The following is a 10816-nucleotide window of genomic DNA, read 5'->3' on the forward strand; positions in this document are numbered from 1 at the left end:
AGACTGTGCTCTGGCCATACATCAGTAGAATTTTGTTTGAAAATTTTCACTTGTGTTCGTTTTATTTTCTAATGGTAAGTGGGGTCAAGTCCACTTTTGTTTTCCATCGTAGTGATAAGAAAATTGGAAGGAGCAGGGTGGAAAATGTTTCTCAAATGACTGAAATTCTAATTGTGAAAATCGTATATATTGTAATGAAACCTGTTTTACAAGTCTGGCATTGTTCAATTAGCAGGTCTGGATACAATTTTAAGGGTTTTCAAACAAAATTAGTTGACTCAATGATGGCAGGAAAGAATGTTTTGATCATTTATTTTTCTTTCAATGTTTAAAAGAAAATCTAATCATGCATAGCCAGCTTTAGGAGTAAAAATAGGTTTTCTTCTATTTATCTGCATTACATGGGGGAGAGGAAATAGTAATTTACAGATGACAGCTTGGAAGGCAGGTAAGAATGTTTATACCAGTGACGGCTGGTGGTAATTTTTTTTTTGGGGGGGGGGGGGGGAGCGGCAAACAGTGCATCTGCCACCCCTCCATGGTCGAGTCGGGTTGGTCGGTCGGTGCACTTACCACATCCATGGAGGGCAATCACGGGCGGCTTCCCCGACTCTCCTCCACGGGCATCACGAGCAGCTTCTTCCTCCCTTGCTTTCATATCCCCCCTCCTCCTCAGCCACCAATCAGAACGCTTCTCCTTTTGGCCAATTGGGAAACGTGTCTCAGACCTGTGCTTTCTGATTGGCGGAGAGGCGATTCAGTGTGAGAATAGCGAATGAATATTAATTCGTTATTCTCACACTGAACCGCCTCTACGCCAATCAGAAAGCACGGGTCTGAGATACGTTTCCCAATAGGCCGAAAGGCAAATTTTATTTTAACACACCTGGGTGGGCTCCGAGCGCAATGCTCTGTGCCCGGAGTCCACCCTATTTTGAAGCCCATTAGAGCCTCTGGCGGCATGGATAGGGGAGGCGGCGCGCCCTTACAACCTTAATGGACGGGCCGCCCCGGTTTATACTTTTAGTTATAAAAGTCCTTGTCCTTTCTAACAAGAAGTGACAAGTGTGATGCATTTTGGCAAGATCAACATGTATTTACTGTATTTGCTGAAAATGTTCTTAGCCTGAAAGGGTAAAGCTAATGTAACCATCACAATCCAGACCTGGAAAACTGCAATTAATTACATTTTCTTGGGTTTATAAATCCTTAAAGTGTTTGTTACCCCAACATTTCATATTCCTGATATGTGACTGCTGTACCATGTACGTGTATGAAAAAAGTCTTCTGTTCTCTTTGTATTGCTTCCTTTGCGTGAATTCCCTGATGTTCCTGCCAGTCCCTCTGCTTCTCTATTGAAAATTGACCGTGCTAAGCAGGAAAGCACATGTGGTCAGTTCTCTAGCTGTACTGGGAACTCAGCTTGCTCTTCTCCTCCTGCACAGCGATTCACTGGGAAGCTCAGTGTCCTGATGCTTCTCCTCCCACCAGCATCTATGCAGCTGAGAACAGGGGGAATGTGATCGCTTATAAAAAAAAAAAAGAGAAAAAAGGTATATATAATGTTTTTTTTTATATCTATACAAAAATGTTTTGCCTCTCATTTCTCTTTTGAACTGAATGGGTTGTTTTACAAGGTGATCGTTTACAATCACTTTAAATTGCACCCCCCCCCCCCCCCATTTGATTACAGTAACTACAATCTGATGTTTATGGTCCCCAGCATTTGCACTAAATCTATGTGTTTTGCACTACCTCATTTAATAAATATGTAAAAAAACTAATAGAGGAATTCTATTTTTAATGATAAGCTAAATTGGTGTTGGATAAAAAATAAATGCGCTCAGCAAATTCAACAAGCGCATCAGCTTTCTTGGTTTTGGCTGTTTTCCTGCTGACATAATTATATAATACCATTTGCTGAAAAGTGAGTTATTTTTCTCCAAAGCTCAGCACTAGCTTAAAGTAGAGATTTCATGTTTTAAACAGATTCATTTTTTTTTTGTCATTGGTGATCTCAGTTTTATCACACAATTCTTTTTATTGGTCTTTTGCGTGAAAAGCATTTGGCGTATGTGAAGTAGCTTACACAGTTTTCCATTATATCTGAAAGGCCCTGGTGTTTTTATTGCAGATATAGTTGGGGATTCTTAAAGTGGAACTTTAGTCAGCAAATAAAGTCCTGCTAGATCACTTCAGGCTGGTCCCTTTTGTAGGTATGTAAAAAATTAAAGCGGAGTTCCACCTAAAAGTGGAAGCTCCGCTCCGCTTATCAGCTCCCCCTCCGGTGTCACATTTGGCACCTTTCGGGGGGGAGGGGGGGAAGGGTACCTGTTTCTGACAGGTACCCATCCCCACTTCCGTGAGATCACACCACCAAGCGATCACCCAGAAATTTGGTCCCCCTCCTCCTTCCCCGGCTGTTGGGCCATTCAGATAGCGCAGCGCGCTTCGCGCATGCGCAGTAAGGGACAGGCTGTCCAGCCGAAAGGCTTCACTGCCGGGTTTCCTTATTACAAATGCCAGCGGCAGCACCCGAGAGCCTATGGAAACATCGTCTGGGGCACCAACATGGCTGGATTAGTGGACAGGTAACGGTTCTAATATTAAAAGTCAGCAGCTACAGTATGTGTAGTATGTTATTTTTTTGCTGGGGGGGGGGGGCAGAACTCTGCTTTAAAAATAAGTGCCTATACTTTATGATATCCAGTAATAAACTGCCTCACCCTTCTCTCTATTTTCAGGCACTGATGAGTTTGTAGAGGCCAATCTGCTGACAGCCTTAATGCAGAATTAAACTGTCCTAACCTGTACAGACAAGGAAGCTACTTCTGTTTGATCTGCAACTGCCATGGTGCTGCACATGTGATCAGTTATGACACCAGCCATTTGATAGTTTGGTTTAGGACACAAGCAAATGTGACAGTTAGCAATCCCGACATTCCAGGAATGTAACTGTTTTTTGAAACTGTTAAATCATTGGGCTTAGTCCTGCTTTATGATTTACTGCTGTTCAGGGGCTCTGGGCTCCAGCAAAATGACAGTCTCCTGCACGAAGAAACAGGAGCAATGTTGGAGGCAAGTTGCAACACATATACTAATAATACTAGAATCAAAGGACAGGAAGGGAAATTAGGGATTTTTGCGGTGCTAATTAACAAAATACAATTAATTGAAGTACAAAGTCAGTAGTACAAAAATTTATTAAGTTTGAGCTTAAAATCAGTAGCAATATATGCTTAAAAGATTCAGAATAATGCAATACAGTGGTTGTTCTCGTCAAGCACACATAGTCCCGACATGTTTCGCATTAGATTGCTTCTTCAGGGGATGTGTGAAAGTTTGAACAAGATCTAAACCGAAAATACAAAGTACAAAATAATAATGAGGTATGTCACAACATTCGTAAATGCAGAAATAGAGGGGAAGGGGAAAGGGGGAGGGGAAACAACAAACACACACACATCAAACCCACCTTTAACCACTACGTTGGTGGTAAAGTAGTGGGATTGTCCACCTCGGGGGTTAACCACAGCAGTGCTGAATCGCAGGGGGCTAAAAAGCCAACCCAAGAAAACTGATAAAAAAAGGAATATATAGTATGACCAAATTTGAAATTTCGGGATGATTTAAAGTTCTTTGAGTACCTAGCTTAATTTCAAGGTTGCTAAAATAAAACAGCCTTTTGGGGGTGAAGGACCCTCTAAAGTATAAAAATTGAGAAAAAATAATACAAGGATGTATTTTGGTTTCAAATGTATTACTTACGTAGGTTGGATAATTGTAAGCAGTGGGGACGCTCGCATTTTGAGAAGAAATCTTTTTGAAAAATCAGGGAGACACACCTGCATAGAAATACCAGCTGGGTGGCCAATCAAGGAGAAAAAACAAAACGAAGATAAGAAAAATTAAAATTAAAAAAGAAATAAAAAAAAAAAAAAAAGAAAAAAAAGGTATCTCAAAAGAGTGGTGTGTACATCATAAACTGAATGTTATACAGACACCAACCCTCAGGCATATAGATATACCCAGAGAGTTAAACATTCGCATCCCAAGGCATAGAATTCAAAGCCAGGGAGTTAATGCAAGCATAAAAAAGGGACATAGACAGTAGCCTAGGTCCAAAGGGTTGAAACACCAGCAGAGAGATACGTGAACGTTTTCAAATGAAAAAAAAAAGACCGATCGAATAAATGTTTAAGAATATAACAATAAGCTTACCGAAAAGTACAGAGTCTGAACGATCAAGCGTCACCCTTGGCTGCAACCCGCAACGGAATGACGGTATTACGAAGGCTTTTTATATGCCCCGCCATCAAGCCGGCGTCTGACGTAGTCGGCCTGATGCGGACAAAAGGAGCGCTATTGCGCATGCTCACCAATGGGACGAGACTAAATAGGCCTACAAGCCCCATAATGCCTCAGGCATGTGGGCGGAGGAAAGAGGGGAACGATCGATGCCATCGTAGAAAGCGAAGGCATAAACGAACGCGGCCATCAATCTGACCGCCCGGTCAGGCGTAGAGGCAAAAAACGATGGAAAAGAGGGTCGGAACAGAATGGCAGAAGAAATAGCCAATCCTTCCGACCAATGTAGGGGGAGCGTCGCAGCGCTGAAAAGGGGCAATGGCACACAAGGCGCCTGTGCCCCCGGGTGTCCGTGCGAACAGCACTGATGGGGAAACCGTAGAGGTGGACCATTCGGGTGGGAAATCCTAAAAAGGGAAGGACAAAAAAATAATTCTCTAAAAACTGCACATAACAAAACATAATAATATCGTAAACATATAGACATATACATAATGTATTTTTATACTCAAAACAAATCAATACAGACAAATTTCAAATAATACAATAGAACAATGAAAAAATAAATAAAAAATAAAAATAAAAAAGAAGGGAGGGGGGGGGGGGAAGGGAGGGAGGGAAAAGGGGAAGGAGGGGAAAGGGAAATGGGAACCCAACCAGGTTCCCTCTCAGAAGAGCGGTCAGCAAGATTGAAAGGCCAGAAAAGGTTTCTATATCATAAAAAAGGTTTGAAGCTTAAGTTTTCATTGAAGCCAGGTGGAATTGTAGCCCTTAGGTTGAAAATCCATTCAGCTTCATGTTGAAGTAAGATATTATCCACACTGCCCCCTCTCACATCAAGGGGGATATGTTCAAGTGCGGAAAAGGTGATAAATTTGGGATTGAAGGCATGGAAGAGGCCAACATGTCGACTGATGGCCGTTTCCATTTTCTTCTTGATAATGGGTTTGATATGGTCCTTGATTCGAATACAAAATTGTCGCTTTGTTTTACCTACATAAAACCCGCCACAAAGGCAACGGGCCAAATATATAACGCCCTGTGTTTGGCAAGTGACTCGATGTTTAATGGAGTGCCATTTGCCATTTGGCAGTTTAAGTTTGGTATGTGAATTGACATAACAACAAACCTCACAATGGCCACAAGGAAAAGTGCCACTGGTTACTTTTCTAGTGTCCAACTTTGGTTGTTCAAAGTGGCTATGCACTAATTTATCTTTGAGAGAGGGAACTCTTTTAAAGGTAACTTCGGGAAAGTTTTTAATATGTTTCTTGGTAATAGGGTCAGCTAGAAGGAGTGGCCAAAACTTGTGTAAAATTTCTTTGAACTTACGATGCTGATTGGAATAGCGAGTAATAATTCTAACTGAATCATTTGTATTAGGACGTCGGGTTGAAAAAATAAGTGAAGTTCTAGTTTTAGGTTTTACACGGTTATAGGCTCGTTTCAAGCATTTATGACTGTATCCTCTTTTTCTCAATCTTTGGTAAAGGTCATCAGCTGCTATATTAAAATCTGAATTTTTGCTACAATTTTGCTTTAAACGCAAATATTGGCTATAGGGAATACTGTTAATCAAAGAAATTGGGTGAAAGCTAGTAGCGTGTAAAACCGTGTTACCGGCAGATGGTTTCCTAAATAAAAGAGAGTTGAGTCTACCTTCACTATCCACCGAGATAGTTATGTCTAAAAAGTTAACTATTGACTGACTATGTTGCATAGTAAATTTCAAATTGAAGTTGTTAATAGAAATCAATTGAAAGAAAGTTTTTAATTCTGTTTCCGTACCTGCCCAAAAGAAAAGAACATCATCGATATAACGAAACCATGAAATAATTTTATCCAAGAACGGTGACAAATCTTCTCTAGAGAAAGTTTCCTTTTCCCACCCCCCCAGGTACAGGTTTGCATACGATGGGGCACATTTAGTCCCCATCGCAACTCCCTGTACCTGGAGGTAGTGGGTGGAGTCAAAAACAAAGACATTGTGCTTAAGAATATATTCAAGAAGGTCCACAACAAAAGAACTATATTGTAAGAAAGAGGAACCTCTTTCAGAAAGAAACCTGCGTACAACTTCAACTCCCTTGTCATGGGGAATTGTGTTGTAGAGGCTTTCGATATCCAGGGCAACCAACCATGAGTTGGGAGGGAGAGACAGTCCCTCAATCATTCTTAACAAATCGATGGTGTCTTTAACATATGAAGATAGAGAGATGACGTGTGGACTTAGATAGTTGTCAACTAATGCGCTCGCATTTTCAGTTAAACAGGAACATCCGGAAATGATAGGACGTCCTGGGGGATTTGTTTGAGACTTATGAATTTTCGGTAGTGCGTAAAAAGTTGGAATCTTTGGATCCTTGATGTTTAGAAATTTCCATGTGTTGAGGTCAATGACCCCTTGTTGATATGCCTTAAAAATGAGATTCAAATAGATATTTCGATAATTTAGAATGACAGTTTTAGAAATAGGACGATACCAATTTCTATTGGACAGTATATTTCGACACATGGAGGTGTATTGTGCAACTTCCATGATCACCAAATTTCCGCCCTTGTCTGCGGGCTTAATAATTGGATTTGTATTTTTTTGTAAGGATTTAATAGCTGCTCTATGTTGTAACGAAAGATTGTTAGATAAAGGTGAATGAAACGACAATTTCTCAATCTCTATAGTTGTTTGCTGTATAAACGCCCAAATGTTTGGGTTTGCATTGAGTAGAGGAAATGCTCTAGATTTGCATTTAAAGGATGGAGGGGGGGGGGAAGGAAACACCTGGGACTGACAGACTAGGAGTGGAAATTGCTTTTGAATGACATTTATGTACAAGGTAACCTTGATTCATCTACAAATGAGTTGTCAATAATAAATTTATCATCACAGAGATTATCCGAACCTGAATTGGAAGTCTTGAAATTAGGACTAACCTTTTGTCCTGATTCAAATACAACCAAATTTCAACTTATTAAGGATTTACATCTTTTTGCCCGTAGACTGTTATATCGAGTTATCTTTGATAAGCCTGTTACTCCAGACTTTGATAGTAATGACGATGTCCGGTCTTATGAAAATATGACCGAACATTATGCCATCAAAAATTTGATGGAATTATGGGAGGAGGGAAACACTGATGACGACGACTCGGAAGCAATTTCCACTCCTAGTCTGTCAGTCCCAGGTGTTTCCTTCCCCCCCCCTCCATCCTTTAAATGCAAATCTAGAGCATTTCCTCTACTCAATGCAAACCCAAACATTTGGGCGTTTATACAGCAAACAACTATAGAGATTGAGAAATTGTCGTTTCATTCACCTTTATCTAACAATCTTTCGTTACAACATAGAGCAGCTATTAAATCCTTACAAAAAAATACAAATCTAATTATTAAGCCCGCAGACAAGGGCGGAAATTTGGTGATCATGGAAGTTGCACAATACACCTCCATGTGTCGAAATATACTGTCCAATAGAAATTGGTATCGTCCTATTTCTAAAACTGTCATTCTAAATTATCGAAATATCTATTTGAATCTCATTTTTAAGGCATATCAACAAGGGGTCATTGACCTCAACACATGGAAATTTCTAAACATCAAGGATCCAAAGATTCCAACTTTTTACGCACTACCGAAAATTCATAAGTCTCAAACAAATCCCCCAGGACGTCCTATCATTTCCGGATGTTCCTGTTTAACTGAAAATGCGAGCGCATTAGTTGACAACTATCTAAGTCCACACGTCATCTCTCTATCTTCATATGTTAAAGACACCATCGATTTGTTAAGAATGATTGAGGGACTGTCTCTCCCTCCCAACTCATGGTTGGTTGCCCTGGATATCGAAAGCCTCTACAACACAATTCCCCATGACAAGGGAGTTGAAGTTGTACGCAGGTTTCTTTCTGAAAGAGGTTCCTCTTTCTTACAATATAGTTCTTTTGTTGTGGACCTTCTTGAATATATTCTTAAGCACAATGTCTTTGTTTTTGACTCCACCCACTACCTCCAGGTACAGGGAGTTGCGATGGGGACTAAATGTGCCCCATCGTATGCAAACCTGTACCTGGGGGGGTGGGAAAAGGAAACTTTCTCTAGAGAAGATTTGTCACCGTTCTTGGATAAAATTATTTCATGGTTTCGTTATATCGATGATGTTCTTTTCTTTTGGGCAGGTACGGAAACAGAATTAAAAACTTTCTTTCAATTGATTTCTATTAACAACTTCAATTTGAAATTTACTATGCAACATAGTCAGTCAATAGTTAACTTTTTAGACATAACTATCTCGGTGGATAGTGAAGGTAGACTCAACTCTCTTTTATTTAGGAAACCATCTGCCGGTAACACGGTTTTACACGCTACTAGCTTTCACCCAATTTCTTTGATTAACAGTATTCCCTATAGCCAATATTTGCGTTTAAAGCGAAATTGTAGCAAAAATTCTGATTTTAATATAGCAGCTGATGACCTTTACCAAAGATTGAGAAAAAGAGGATACAGTCATAAATGCTTGAAACGAGCCTATAACCGTGTAAAACCTAAAACTAGAACTTCACTTATTTTTTCAACCCGACGTCCTAATACAAATGATTCAGTTAGAATTATTACTCGCTATTCCAATCAGCATCGTAAGTTCAAAGAAATTTTACACAAGTTTTGGCCACTCCTTCTAGCTGACCCTATTACCAAGAAACATATTAAAAACTTTCCCGAAGTTACCTTTAAAAGAGTTCCCTCTCTCAAAGATAAATTAGTGCATAGCCACTTTGAACAACCAAAGTTGGACACTAGAAAAGTAACCAGTGGCACTTTTCCTTGTGGCCATTGTGAGGTTTGTTGTTATGTCAATTCACATACCAAACTTAAACTGCCAAATGGTAAATGGCACTCCATTAAACATCGAGTCACTTGCCAAACACAGGGCGTTATATATTTGGCCCGTTGCCTTTGTGGCGGGTTTTATGTAGGTAAAACAAAGCGACAATTTTGTATTCGAATCAAGGACCATATCAAACCCATTATCAAGAAGAAAATGGAAACGGCCATCAGTCGACATGTTGGCCTCTTCCATGCCTTCAATCCCAAATGTATCACCTTTTCCGCACTTGAACATATCCCCCTTGATGTGAGAGGGGGCAGTGTGGATAATATCTTACTTCAACATGAAGCTGAATGGATTTTCCACCTAAGGGCTACAATTCCACCTGGCTTCAATGAAAACTTAAGCTTCAAACCTTTTTTATGATATAGAAACCTTTTCTGGCCTTTCAATCTTGCTGACCGCTCTTCTGAGAGGGAACCTGGTTGGGTTCCCATTTCCCTTTCCCCTCCTTCCCCTTTTCCCTCCCTCCCCTCTCCCTCCCTCCCTTCCCCCCCCCCTCCCTTCTTTTTTATTTTTATTTTTTATTTATTTTTTCATTGTTCTATTGTATTATTTGAAATTTGTCTGTATTGATTTGTTTTGAGTATAAAAATACATTATGTATATGTCTATATGTTTACGATATTATTATGTTTTGTTATGTGCAGTTTTTAGAGAATTATTTTTTTGTCCTTCCCTTTTTAGGATTTCCCACCCGAATGGTCCACCTCTACGGTTTCCCCATCAGTGCTGTTCGCACGGACACCCGGGGGCACAGGCGCCTTGTGTGCCATTGCCCCTTTTCAGCGCTGCGACGCTCCCCCTACATTGGTCGGAAGGATTGGCTATTTCTTCTGCCATTCTGTTCCGACCCTCTTTTCCATCGTTTTTTGCCTCTACGCCTGACCGGGCGGTCAGATTGATGGCCGCGTTCGTTTATGCCTTCGCTTTCTACGATGGCATCGATCGTTCCCCTCTTTCCTCCGCCCACATGCCTGAGGCATTATGGGGCTTGTAGGCCTATTTAGTCTCGTCCCATTGGTGAGCATGCGCAATAGCGCTCCTTTTGTCCGCATCAGGCCGACTACGTCAGACGCCGGCTTGATGGCGGGGCATATAAAAAGCCTTCGTAATACCGTCATTCCGTTGCGGGTTGCAGCCAAGGGTGACGCTTGATCGTTCAGACTCTGTACTTTTCGGTAAGCTTATTGTTATATTCTTAAACATTTATTCGATCGGTCTTTTTTTTTTCATTTGAAAACGTTCACGTATCTCTCTGCTGGTGTTTCAACCCTTTGGACCTAGGCTACTGTCTATGTCCCTTTTTTATGCTTGCATTAACTCCCTGGCTTTGAATTCTATGCCTTGGGATGCGAATGTTTAACTCTCTGGGTATATCTATATGCCTGAGGGTTGGTGTCTGTATAACATTCAGTTTATGATGTACACACCACTCTTTTGAGATACCTTTTTTTTCTTTTTTTTTTCTTTTTTTTTTTTTTTTTTTATTTCTTTTTTAATTTTAATTTTTCTTATCTTCGTTTTGTTTTTTCTCCTTGATTGGCCACCCAGCTGGTATTTCTATGCAGGTGTGTCTCCCTGATTTTTCAAAAAGATTTCTTCTCAAAATGCGAGCGTCCCCACTGC

At 40.5% G+C, this 10816-nt stretch overlaps 1 long non-coding RNA gene across 1 annotated transcript; it reads right to left on the bottom strand.

Moving 5' to 3' along the window:
• Positions 1 to 3185: 3185 nt before the first annotated feature.
• Positions 3186 to 3787, bottom strand: LOC143988062 (uncharacterized). The gene is made up of 2 exons (XR_013276742.1): positions 3476 to 3787; positions 3186 to 3353 (listed from the first exon to the last, which is right to left on the bottom strand). It is a non-coding gene; the product is annotated as an uncharacterized LOC143988062 (long non-coding RNA).
• Between the last annotated feature and the right edge of the window lie 7029 nt (positions 3788 to 10816).

Source organism: Lithobates pipiens, unplaced genomic scaffold (genome assembly GCF_037356315.1).
Source record: "Lithobates pipiens isolate NorthernLeopardFrog02 unplaced genomic scaffold, aLitPip1_a1.2 Scaffold_1, whole genome shotgun sequence".
NCBI classification, from domain to species: Eukaryota; Metazoa; Chordata; class Amphibia; order Anura; family Ranidae; genus Lithobates; species Lithobates pipiens.